The sequence below is a fragment of the Lepisosteus platostomus genome, chromosome 7 (assembly GCF_059453375.1).
Source record: "Lepisosteus platostomus isolate fLepPlt1 chromosome 7, fLepPlt1.hap1, whole genome shotgun sequence".
Classification (NCBI taxonomy): Eukaryota; Metazoa; Chordata; class Actinopteri; order Semionotiformes; family Lepisosteidae; genus Lepisosteus; species Lepisosteus platostomus.
The window spans coordinates 1,615,001-1,627,525 of NC_142617.1; the positions used below are offsets into that span (position 1 = coordinate 1,615,001).

General features: G+C 48.1%; 1 protein-coding gene across 2 annotated transcripts in view; it reads left to right on the forward strand.

Moving 5' to 3' along the window:
• pola1 (polymerase (DNA directed), alpha 1) overlaps positions 1-12,525 on the forward strand; it is a 75,595-nt gene that overhangs the window by 57,621 nt on the left and 5,449 nt on the right. The gene's annotated exons all lie outside the window — the stretch shown is intronic.

The following is a 12,525-nucleotide window of genomic DNA, read 5'->3' on the forward strand; positions in this document are numbered from 1 at the left end:
AAAGGTCATTTGTAATTGGAGTGAAGTTTACAGGGATCTGATTCTGCTGTGTGCTGTTCCTGGATGCTCTTCAGATGCCTGTTTGTCAGTGCTGCACAGCCCTTTCCGGTGCAGGGATGTCCTCTTCAGGAAACGTTTCGCGAGAGTTGAAGTAGGCCCGTGATGGAGACCGTAGCAGATTGTAATGAAGTGTCCTCAGGAAACTGAGTTTGCACCAGATTTGCAGCCCCACACACCAGCCTTCGGTGTCCTGTCTTAACAAGAAGGAAGAATCGCAGGTCAGACACCCCCCCCCACCCCTCGACACGCACGCGCACCCCCACCCCCCCAGTCTCGACACGCACATGCACACACACACTCAGATGCCCCCCCCATCTCGACACGTGCTCACATGCACTCACGCACACACCTCACTTGGAGACTGTGTTCACCTTGTGTTGCCGTCAGGACCCTCATCAGACATGCGATCCCCAGGAGCACATTGGCTTGATACCTCCATTCGTTTGTGGCGAATGTTTTAAAAGGTGGCGATTTTTACTTGCTAGGGGAGAAAAGCAAGTTTCTGGAGCTGAGGAAACGAGTTGGATAAGTGCATTGATATGGATACACACAATTCTAATGTTTCCAACAGCTGCTCACTTGTATGAAGGAAGTGGAGGTACTTGGCCATTTGCAAACAACAATCACCTGCGTCCTTCCCACAGGACGCGTGTTCTGTAATGTTCCACTTCACCTTGCTGTTCCAGTTCACTCTTTCATTAGGCTGCTTCAGCTGTTTTTTCCCCCCTGTTCTGTTGTGTGGAGGCATGTCTGCTCTGCTTTAATAGCCAGGGCGCTGTCATCGCGGACCGGTGTCTCCTTCCTCTCACGGTGGAGCGCTGAATGGCAGTGTTGTGGTTGAAGGGTGTTCTCCTCCAGGATGATACCGGCAGCCCTAATTTGCGTGATCCTTGCAATCAGAGCCCATGTTAAATGCAAAGCGGTGGCCCAATCAAGACTCTAGTGAGCAGGAGAGGCTGGAGCGAGCAGGCTGCACTCTGTAATAACGAAATGTGTTGATTGAAAACAGTTTGTAGATTTTGGAAATGATAGGGAGTGTAATTGGCGAGAAAGAAAAAGGATAGCCCTTCATAAATAATGGGAAATGGAGCATATATTTCACTGATCATGTTAACGCAGCTTAAACAGGTTCTCAGTCTAGAATTTTCATCTTGGCTGGGGCGCTCGAGCCTTTCTGATTCCCGACCGGTTTTTGTGATTGATGTCACTTGATTAAAAGGACCTCTCACAATGGCTTCCTGGGAAGGGGGGGGCTGACGCAAAGGACCGCCGATAAACTTGATCATCAGCCGGTGCGCGTTCGTGACGTGGTGTGGGTAAATAAGTCGAGGACCTACGAAGGAAATCGCACAGTTGTCTGGCTTTCTCTGCAGATGTCAGAAGTTTCACAGTGTTTCCCTAACAAACCTAATGCTTTCAGTACTGTTGTCTGTGGTGCGGGGGCTAATATTTCTTGTTACACTTTTGAATTAAATAATAAGGTGGTTCTGCTCTTGAGCTGTTCTCCGATCGGTCTGCCCCGTCCAGTGTCTGTGAGCTTGCAGGAGTTTTTCTTCCAGTCTTGGTTCTTAATTTCTTCGCTTGCCAGGTGCTGCCGGTACGTGGGCACTCCTCAGGAGCAGGTGTGGCCTCTCTGGCGGTTGAGCCTCTCTCGTACTGGTGCCAGGTGCAAGGTCAGCTCTCATGTAAGCACAGCACCCGAGACGAGAGGGTCCGGCCATTTGTCTGGTGGCTTTCTGTTGCCTGTCACAGTCAGGCAGGCAGAGGTTGTAGCAACAGCAACCTGAGGAACCAAATTTTCTTCCATCCCCATTTCCAGGGGATCAGCCGTTTCAGATTAATAGAGATTTGCAACCTAAGGAGCTGTTCCTATTGCTACAAAATACACCCTTAAGTTTGAATCTGCTCGTTAATCCAACAGGCTACGTTATTTTGTCCCACATGTGCAACTGAATAGCCTGTGATTTGCGTCTGCTAAACTACATAATGCTACATATTATGTATTAGAATAATTCCTTGCCTTATAGTCAGGGCTCACTTGGTGCTTCGATTGTTTCAGAAGATTTGTCTTGTGAAATTACAGAGCCAACTCCTATCGCTTTTATAAGCATTTTTGGTTTTCCGACCACAAAGCCTCAAATCCAGTGAGGGTGTAAGTACCAGCAGTGCAAGCTTCGTGTCATTTTAGCCTAAATCGTTTTGGGGCAGTTTCTGAAGACATTGACGTGTTTATTTACCTGGAATGCTTTTCGTTCCTTAAAGTAGTCAAGCAGGGACCAGTTCTCTGGGAAGCTGTTTTGCATTTTCCAATTTGCAGAAATTTCAGGTGAAGTCATAAACTTCAGTGGTAAATTGCTGCTACTTTCCATCTTCGTCAGCCATTTCTTCGCCGACTGTGGTTTTAAAAAAGAGAAAAGCTCTGGCATCGCAGGTGAAGTGGAGGGAGGAAATTTAGGCAGGGTGGGGAGTGTGGGGTGGATGTTTGCAGGACTGAAAGTTTTGGACCTTGATTTTGTAATTTAATAGCACTGTAATGACTTGCACTGTCATTGTTCAGAAGCACGGCGTCATGAAGGGAACACGCATGTAAATATATCTGCGTATTGAAGCAGGCTTTGTGAGGAGAGAAGCTCCCCAGCAGTGGGAGGAATGCCACATTAAACCTATTCAGGAGGACGGCCTTCTCTGAAGAGGATTGTGCCCTGGGTTTGAGCAAGCTAGAAGCTGTGTGCACTTGTGAGATAACAGCGATACCCCACTGACAGCCATTAGAACTCTTTTGTGTCTCACTAGCTAAAGTAAGATTCACATGATTACATGACTAGTGACAGTAATCTTTATACAAGGATCCCATCAACTTCATTTTTTTTCCACCTCATTTGCGGTAAGCCTGTACTTGTCCTCAGCCATTTCATCCTCCCAGCGTTACAATAATGTCGCCAGCAGGGACCTTGTCTAATCAAAGAGAGCTGTCTTTTAGACCAGGCGGCAGGCTGAGGCGGGCTGCTCGGGGTTCTTTCTCTTTAATATACACAGCCGTTTATACTGTAGCTGCCTTGGACGTTCTGTGCACAATCCCTTAATCTCTTGAACGCGCGCCACTCCGTTTTCCCAACCCCAACATGTCAGCACTCAGGGCACGAACGCCCAGGCGTTCAGTCGCCACTTTTAAAAAGGAGCATGGAACATCCACACCGCCTTCGTTAAAAGGCAGTGTGTTGCTTTGGTGCATCTTCCCCACACGGGGGTGGGCACAGAGATCTCTCTCCCGTGTCCCGAGCGTGTTGTTGGGGCTCAGCAGGAGGCGTGGATGACTGAGCGAGGGGGCAGCGCAGGCAGAGCGGGCTGTAAGCTGTGTGTCCAGCTCGTACCACACACGGGCTAGAGAGGACTCCTGAGAAAGCAGCATCCCCGGCGTGAGAGGAGCGGAGAATTGTTCTTCTGCTCTCCTTCCCCGTCCGCGGCCTGGCGGGCACAGGGCACGGGACAGGACACGGCCTGGGTGGGCCACCCGTCTGTCGCTGGGGTCACCCACCTGCACACACAGGGCAGCTTGTCTTTGGGTGGTGGGAGGGAACGGGGGCACCGTAAGAAATTCCACACGGCCGCGCTGCAGGACTCCCCAGTGGGCACCCCCCCAGTCCGGAATCGAACCCGAGACCCGAGAGCTGTGAGGCATAGCACCGCCCCCAGCTGTCTTCCGCGGTGCCGTTAGTCCTTCTGCGGCTGATGAAAGTGGAGGCCCCCGGGGTGCTGAGCAGCCGAGCCGTCGGCTCGCTCTGTTCTGGTGGTGGTGCCCCTGTGCAGAGCCCCAGCCCGCCTGCAGTTCGGTCACGGGCTTGCGGAAAGGACCGATCCCATCGTCCAGTCACACGCCGACGGAGGGAGAGCACGTCCTCGCAGTTCCGTGTTTGTTCCTTTCTGGGGGGGTGAATCTGCGCGGCGTGGCGGTGCGAGTGCGAGTTTAATTGGAGCAGTGCGGAGTCAGGGCCAGAGCACTGCTGCTGTGCTTCTTGGCTCCCTCCCCTCACTGCAGCTAATCTCTCCCGGCCCCCAAGGCCTGTCTGTGGTGGTTGCCTGCTAGCAGCTTGTTCTGCTCTCCAGTTTTGACAGTTCTGTGTGGATTTGTAACAGGCGGTGTGAACCAAAACATAACTCTCACTCCAGCTTTCATGTTACAGCTCCGCCGCTTCCCAGGCAATCGTTTCATATCCGAGTGGGATCCAGGCCAAGGGAAGATAGCAGTGGCAATTACACTTTGTTTTCTTAAACACTAAAATCTGCAGTTCTTTATGCCCTTCCTGCATTTCCGATTGTGCTGGCCCTCAGTCCCTCCGAGCGCACAGCCCAGCGGGCTCTGGGGCTGGAGGAGGGGCGCCGCCCTCGCCGACAGGGCTGTGGCTCACAGCAGGGGGCGCTGCTGAGCAGCCAGCCGAGGGACGAGGCGGGCGTAACTCTGCTTCGGGAGTGTCCCTGCTGAAGCCGCAGTTTATTAAGCAGCTGGTGTCGGCAGCTTGCTCCCCGTGTCCAGAAAGAGGCTCTTATGGGCGAACTTGGGTGGAGAGCAATGTGCCTAAAATGTGGGTGCTAACAAAATAAGATAAGATCCACTCTGTTGTCCCGTAGGGGAAGATCTGTGTGGACACACGGCACTTCGGTACATCTGAATACAACACCAACGTTACACAACACATCTGTTACACAGGCCTGACTCGTTACAACATGGTCCTGGCGCATGGACATGCATATTGTATTACACCATAGTCGCTTTTTACTGGCACTACTGCATGTGCCCTTGCCATTCACTTGTGTCGTTTCCCCAAGTAGATAAGGGAGCAGATGGATATTTCTATCGGTCTGATCTGCATTTGGGAGCCCCGAAATGTTTTCCAGAGGGAAGAAGCTGATATTCAGCAACAAGAATATGAAAAGGATCTGATGTCATTTTTTCCGCCTGTCTATTCATGGATTGTTCAAAAATTGTCTGCAAGGACAGGGAGGAGTGCTGCCTCACTCCCATAACCTTCACTGCTGTTTGGACAAGACTGGACCAATAAATTACCAAACTACACCGTTGCACCATATCTAGTAAGGCTCTGAATTATAGCGTGGCATTCTCTCCAACTCCAGGTACTCTTAATCTTTGTAAAAAAAAAAAATACAAATGCTGCTGAAGAAGTGCTTTCTAAATCTTATACTTCAAGGCATCTAGGAAGACGTCTTTTCTCCCGCGCTCTGTCAGGTGGAAAGTTGTGCTGAGGGCTGTTCTTCACCTGTTCTCATCTGCAGGGCTTGGCTAAGCCCCTGTATTTCCTAAACCGTAATATCCTTTGCAGAAACCTTTTGTTTCTCTGTGAGACTGGCAATCAAACAGCCTTGAAAGAACTTGTTACACAAAGAGACACTTTCTGATGCTGACTGAATGAAACCTTGCATTGTTGCACAGGACTGACCCCAGAATGGGCTATGTGACCTGGAATCATCACCATTGCATTGCTAATTTTAAGAGCACATTCAGAGCTCGTAGGAATATATTATACGTTGGAGGCAATTTCTTACTCTTCCAGTCCCCCGTTTGCAACTGGGATTGCTAGCCAGTCCTGTGATGTCTTCTGTTGGAAACTGTGCTCTGAAACAAGTTCAGTTTGCTTGTGATGGGCCCAGAAGGTCCATTAATATGATCTTGAACTAAAAGTATAAAACAGAAAGGAGAATACCAGTTGTTTTCTACGAGACTCTCTTCAGTGTCATTTTTGATTCGGTGTCTTGATTGAACCGTAAATGTTTTCCTTTTAGCTTTCTGACAGATGGCACCATTCTGCTTTAGCTTAAAGGAAAAGAACGTGGCATTCATATTAGTGATTTGTCTAACACGTCAAACCTAATTCGAAGATAAATTAAGAATGTTTTTAAATATACATTATATAGGTTAAATTCTCATTTATTTACAGTAGGTCATAGAGTTGTGTGATTGTGAGCAGGCAGACCAGTGACCAGTTTCTCAGAGGGCAGTTTTTATAAGAGAGGTCGACCCCATCCCTTGAGCTCCAGAGGTGTTTCTCAGTTTGCTGAGAATAACGTTATGTCAGCAGACGGATTGGGTATTGTTCCGACCAGACGATGCAGGGGGAAACTGTGGAAGTGCGTTTTAAAACACAAGTCCTTCTTTCCGTCAGCTGTTGTGGGAGTGAGGAAGAGGCTGTCCAGCCAACTTACTCTGGCGGATAGATTCCCTGAATGGTGATGGTGAAAGCAAAATGTTATCCGTGATTATCTCAATCTGATTAAATTAGATATTTATTTATTGGGTGAAAGGCCAATCCCTGCTGCTTGGCGGTCAGTAAGTGCAATCCAGTTCCTTCCCAGAAAAATGCAGATGTTGCGGTGTTAACATTTATTAGAGCTTTAAATGAAATTTTAATGACAAAAATATTTTCCTTTCCTTTTGCTTAAGGAACTGAAGTGGTTTTATTTTGTACAAAATCAGTACCTTGGACAGTTCAGGTCTCTTGTCACTTGCTGGCTTCAGGGAACTGGTGTATCATTGAGTTTTCCCCAGCGTTGGACGTCAGCTCTAGTTTAGCTCCTTGGGTTGCTTTTAACTTCTAGCCCTTAACCCAGAGGTCTTCCAGAGGCCCGAGACATCCCTCCCTCGCCACGAGAGAGAGCTTACTCTCGGGTTAGCTCCAGAGAAGAGCTCGCCTGAAGCCAAAGTAAGCAGGCAGGTGCTCTGGGCGGTAAACCGCCGCAGTGCGAGCCCTGGGTGGACTTGCGGGCGCTTACCTGTTACTGAAGGTGGGCTGTGTGTGCGCGTCTGACGCGAGAGTGACTCGTTCGGGTGGGGGGGGCGTATGTGCAGAACTGAGCCCGAGGGGTTCCCAGGAGGGGTCCCGAACTAGCCTACCTCCTCCTCCTCCTCGTGCCCCTCCACCTGCAGGAACGAGCCAAGCCCCTGCCTTGAGTTTTTTTCCACCGAGGCATTTAGTGTCGTGTCTGGCAGAGTTTTTTTCTTTCCAGGTGATGAGCAGGGAATTGCTTTTAAAGTGGGCATTATGCCAGCTCAGCGGCACAATAGAAAACCAATCTTCCACCATTCTAGTTTTGATGCTGTTATTGTAGCATTTTAGATAACTGCTGCCACGAGAAAAAGAAAGAGAGAGAGAGAGGGGGGGGGGGATAGGGGGTGAACAGGGAAAAAAAAGATGCGCTCAATTGCTACCAGTTAGTCAAGTTAAATCCAGAGCAGCATTAAAATTATCCTGAGAACTGTTTGTCAGAGGTCACGCAGCCTGCAGTGCCTGCTCCAGGCTGAGGCTCTGTTTGATTAGTGCAGTGCAGTGTGCTGCCGCCACCGCCTTCCGCCCGCTCCAGGGGCTGCAGGAAGAGGGGCAGGAGCAGGGAGCGCGCTGGAGACAGGGCAGCAAGGCTGGGGGGGTGCTCATTCTGATATGGAAGGGCTCTGGACCTCTTTCCAGCCCTGTAGAAAAACCCGAGGCCACTCGCTGCAGTCTCAGAGGACAGCGCGCTGTTTGCCTGCGGGGTCCTGATCTCCCCAGGCGCCTCACTTCCGGGGCATGTTTGTGACTTCCTGGCACCCGCGGGTCCCTGCAGGGGGCAGCGCTGGGGCAGGAGAGACCCACAGCGGGGGGGGGGTCGAGTCTGGTTCCCCCCCGGGGGAGCTGCGACCCCCTCCCGAGAGGGGCTTTCCCACTTCCCTGGCGATGCCCGTGCAGTCCGGCGGTCTGCGTTGAGAAGGAGAATCCGTTGGCTCTCGAGGTATTTTCTTGGAACTCTGTGCCGATTTCTCACAGTCATGTGATGGTCTGTGGGAATACCGCCAGACTCCGGGGTTTTTTCCTAACTTTACTATGCATTTCATTTTAATTGAGTTTTTTTTTAACTAACTTGAACGTTTTTGCTCGGTTTTAGCGCAAGCCCCAGGTCTTTCTAGTCAGCAGACTCCAGTAATGTCTGCTTGCGGTCAGCTGTAAGAGCCAGAGGAGGCCAGGCCCTGCGGTCACCGAGTCTTTCCCCACCAGACACGGACCGTCCCCTCCGGCTCAGTTGTCTTTTTACCAGTAAGAGCACTTAGGCCTGTTCTTCTTTTATTAATAGTGTCTTCATAATGGCAAATAAAATACAGATTCATTAGAAAATAACTCCTTTGTACAACACTGTACATGCACAGCACATAGCGATTAGTTACAAATTGTGTGCAGTTCTTTTTTGGAATTCTGCTGTGAAGGAATGGGTCCTCTGCATTCTGTATTCTATTTAGCAATAAAATGAAATCTGTAGAAGGCGGAGAAATTCTGTATCGCTGCTTGCGAACAGCTTCAATTGCAAAATTGCTAGTTTCTTAGCACTACTGTTTCGTCCGTAGGCACATTTTTTCTTTTCTTCCTCTTTTCCAGACAATTATTTTATTTCCTCTGCAGTGCCTGTTTCTTTTCTTCATGCACTAGTGTAACTTGGGCATTTTGATGAAAATTGCTCTCTCCGGCAGTAAAATGCGTACTTTCTCTCTCATTGTGGTAGCCAGAGGCCACAGTGGGTTAAAATACCTTCTGTCGCAGCGGGAAATGGAAGAGAAATGACTCTTGTTTTGACAAAAAAGAGCAAATGATTCCTCCATTTTGGAGGATTGGGGAGTGTTGTGAACCCCTATAAAATCCTGGTCCATTGTTTCCTCATTGTCTGGTCTGGGCCGAGTCGAGCAGGATATCCACCATTAAACCATTACCGTCCCATTACCTGTGTATCTGCAACACAGACTGAATCCCAGCCTTGCCTGCCTGCGACCCTTCTGTCTTTGTCAACGCTGTTTTAAAAACCTTTACTTTCCTGTAAATATGTTTGCTGCAACTATATAACTATATAAATGGTATAAATGGCTATTTCCCACCTGAAGTTGTGGATTTAAAGAGACTAAGAAACTGAAAATTACTTGCCGCCCTATGACTACAAAACTTGGATCCTTCTGCATGTAAAAGAGTTCTGTTGTTGGACCTGTTTTCCTTAAAAGAATGTGAGTAGACTAGTGTTCCTGAATAAATTGATGTTCATTTAGCACATTAAAAAGTTTCCCCTTTCACCACTGCAGATAATGATCTTGAATGAATGCACTGGAGAAGTGCCCCCTTAAGACAGGAAAATCGCTCAACGCCAGTACGGGCAGGCCCAGCAGTGCTGGTGTGGGCCAGAGCCCGTCGCCTCGGGCTGGTCCTGAGGCCGGACAGCAGGCCGGGCAGTGGCTGTCAGCTCAGCTGCCGAGAGAGGGGTGAGCACGCCCAGTCTCGAGCTGTCAGGCTCCTTCACCACGCCTGTCAGTCAGCTAATGGGAAACAATGTGCTGTCACAACTCCGAGATGCACGTTAAAGCCTTGGTTGTTGTTGTTTTTTATTGAGCAGATTTTCAGGGTTCATTTCCAGCAACAGTAGGTCTGATTTAAGAACCAGATTTCCCCACTGGTGTTTTTTTTTTGTGATGATTTAAAAAAAAAGACCATACAATTTTGCAGTTAAAACGCGAGAGGCTGTGGTTTAAAGACTCTTAAGAAAAAATAGAAAATTGGGAGCAATTGTTATTGGGGTGTTTTGCTATTTTGGTCATGAATGAATTTTAGATTCAAGTGTTTTTTAGCAGAGTCATGATTCTCACTCTACATGGCTGTGAAGTTTTTATGGCAGCTTCTTTTCACTACAGGCCTGGCAATGCTTCTTTCTCCTGAGGTACAGTATGCGCCTTGTTTGAACTCTGTCCTCTACGGGAAAGTAATTAGTGCAGTTGCAAAGTCGCCTACAGTCGACCACTTGAAGAGAGGAATTCGAAATGCACCTGAAGAGACCCATTAGTATAGATGTTGCTCACAAAATGCTTTAAAGCCCCATGCCAGATAGAGGCAGTTGGGGCCTAATTAGGTTTGATGTAAACAGCAGTTCCTTTTCAGAAACGTGTGCTGCCCGCCTCAGCTTTCCATTTCCTTTGCATCGTTTATTGCAAAGGCTTTATTTTTCAGTACAGACCCTCAGAAAGGATCAGAATCTGGCCTGGCCATGCAAAAAATACCCACCGCCCTCTCCAAGCCCCCACCCAGTGAGCTCCAGTACAGCAAGTTAGCCAGTACAGGGGACACGAGGAAATGCTAAAAATAAAAGCAGATGGCGAATCATCTATTTTCCCCAAACGTACCAGTATAAAAGCATGAAATGATTGAAATTCACAGGACATACTATAGGACTGATCTACATGTAAAATACAATCTGTACTTCTTGATTGCAGGCTACCGAGTTAAATGTGGAAGCAATTTCAAACACAGTTTGAGATTTTCCATAATAAAACATAAAAAAAAATTAAATATCCAATATCAATGGCTCCTAAATCATTTTGAACTCTGATTTCATTCTTCCTATGAAGAGCAATTCATTTCCCCTTTTTATTCTTTCTCTCCTCTCTCTCTCTCTTTCTCCCTGCCTTTAAGTGTGGGCAGAGTGATTATGGGCACACTGTAATGTAATTTCGCTGCATTGATAAAATAAAAATTGTCCTTTATCCGCATTCTGATAATGCTCAATTTATAGGCTGGCTTCTCCGCCACCTCTTCACGGCTTGGAGAATTCTGTTTCTCCTCCCTCGCTGCTCTCGCGGAGCACTGAGCTGTTTGAAATCCACTGGTACAATTGTCAAATCAATTATTCATTCTCTGCAATTATGTTCGCACAAAGAACATTTTGCTGGTCTGAATGATGATTAAATTAACAGCTATTCCAGCTGCCTGATAACATCTAATAGAATATTCATAAGCACCAAAATGGAATGAATTATCTCCATTAACTTCATCATGCTCACTTAATTACATGCTTGTTATTGTATTTACACCTTGTTAGATAGCACTGAAGCTGATACAGTGACTGGCCGGGTATCGTAGAGTGGCTGTCATGGGGCAGTTGGGCTGGTTTCCTCCCCCCTCTGTCTCTCTCCCTCTCTCTCTCTCCCTTAAAGGAATGCTATTTATTTTAAATACAACCCCTGCTGTGGGACTGGGGGCTGAGCCAGCCAGCGCCATAGATAAATTGGGAAACGGAGTGTAAAATAAATTATATATGTGTGTGTGTATATGTACAGAATCGGAGAAAAATAGTGCCTCCGACGAGCTCTGTGGTTCTTTATGTTACTCTTTTATCCACTCCACACACATCGCACACACAAAAAAATTATTTTATTCCATCTTTCAGAAATGATGACATGATTGCTTTTGGGTAATCATTTACTCTTCTTTTTTTTTCTTTTTTTTTTTTCTTCCAAGCAAATTGTCTGAAGTAATAGGCTCTCAGAATTACAGTATGTGCTGGTTTTTACCCTCCTCTTTGTACAACTTTATTTCAGCTTGTCTTCCAACATTTAACCTCTGTCCTCTCACGTGCTTGGGCTTCTAACTTTATTTATACAGCAGCACATAATGGCTGTCTGTTCTGCTTTCTCAAAACACCACTTCTACATGGCTGAGATGGTTACAGATATTGTTTTTTTTGGGGGGTGGGTGAGATCTTCTTTAATTCATTTCAGCCGACACAAATCCTTCTCGCTTCTTCGGACTTGTCCCTTAGACGTCTGGGGCCAGTGAAGGCCTGTCCGTCCGCTGCCTCTTGTCCACCTTGGTCCCTGCACTCTGGCCGTCTGTCCGCTGGCCACTTCATCCCGGGAGGGGCAGGGCTCCCCACCCTCTGTCCCGGCAGCCGGGACTGTCCACCAGCCACTGACCACAGTCCCCGCAGTGCGGGTCTGTGTTCCAGGGGGCTTTGTATGGACTTGATGAGTGTCCTGGCCTTTACCAGTCATGGCCTCCTGATAATCCCCATCTCTGAACTGGCTTCGTCACTCTGCTCTCCTCCCCACTCCCCACTGAGAGCTGGTGTGTGAGCGTACCGCTTTATTACCTGTAAAGCGCTTTGAGTGGAGTGGGCCCGAGCGGTCCTTCAGCCACTGGACATCTGGACGGTGGATTGTAGTGGTTTGCCCGTGTTGTGGTTGAGTCAGCCTGGGACCCAGCCGGGTGCGTGGGGGCGGGGCCTGGCCAGTGCCATGAAGTTTCTCGCTCCTGTCCACCATTACCACTGGACCACTACCAGGACTGGGCTGGCATGGGGCGTTTTAAAGCTCACAGAGATGTGCACAGTCAGCCCTGTCCTGCTGTAATCCAAAGAGATCCAAATCGGTATGTGTCTCTTGACAGCGACGTGTTGCATTAGGCTTAATAAAAATATAAAATCACATTTTTAAAAAACATGCAGGAACTGGAACTACTGACAGCATTTTAACCCAGGACTTAAGTTGATAGGGGATGTCTTTTTAATGCAATTTGCACAATGGATGATTGTATGAAGCAAGGTGTTTTTTGAGCTGTGCCTCATCAAAGCATTTTTCCAGAAAGAGGCCACCCGACAAGATAATTGGAAGGAGATACT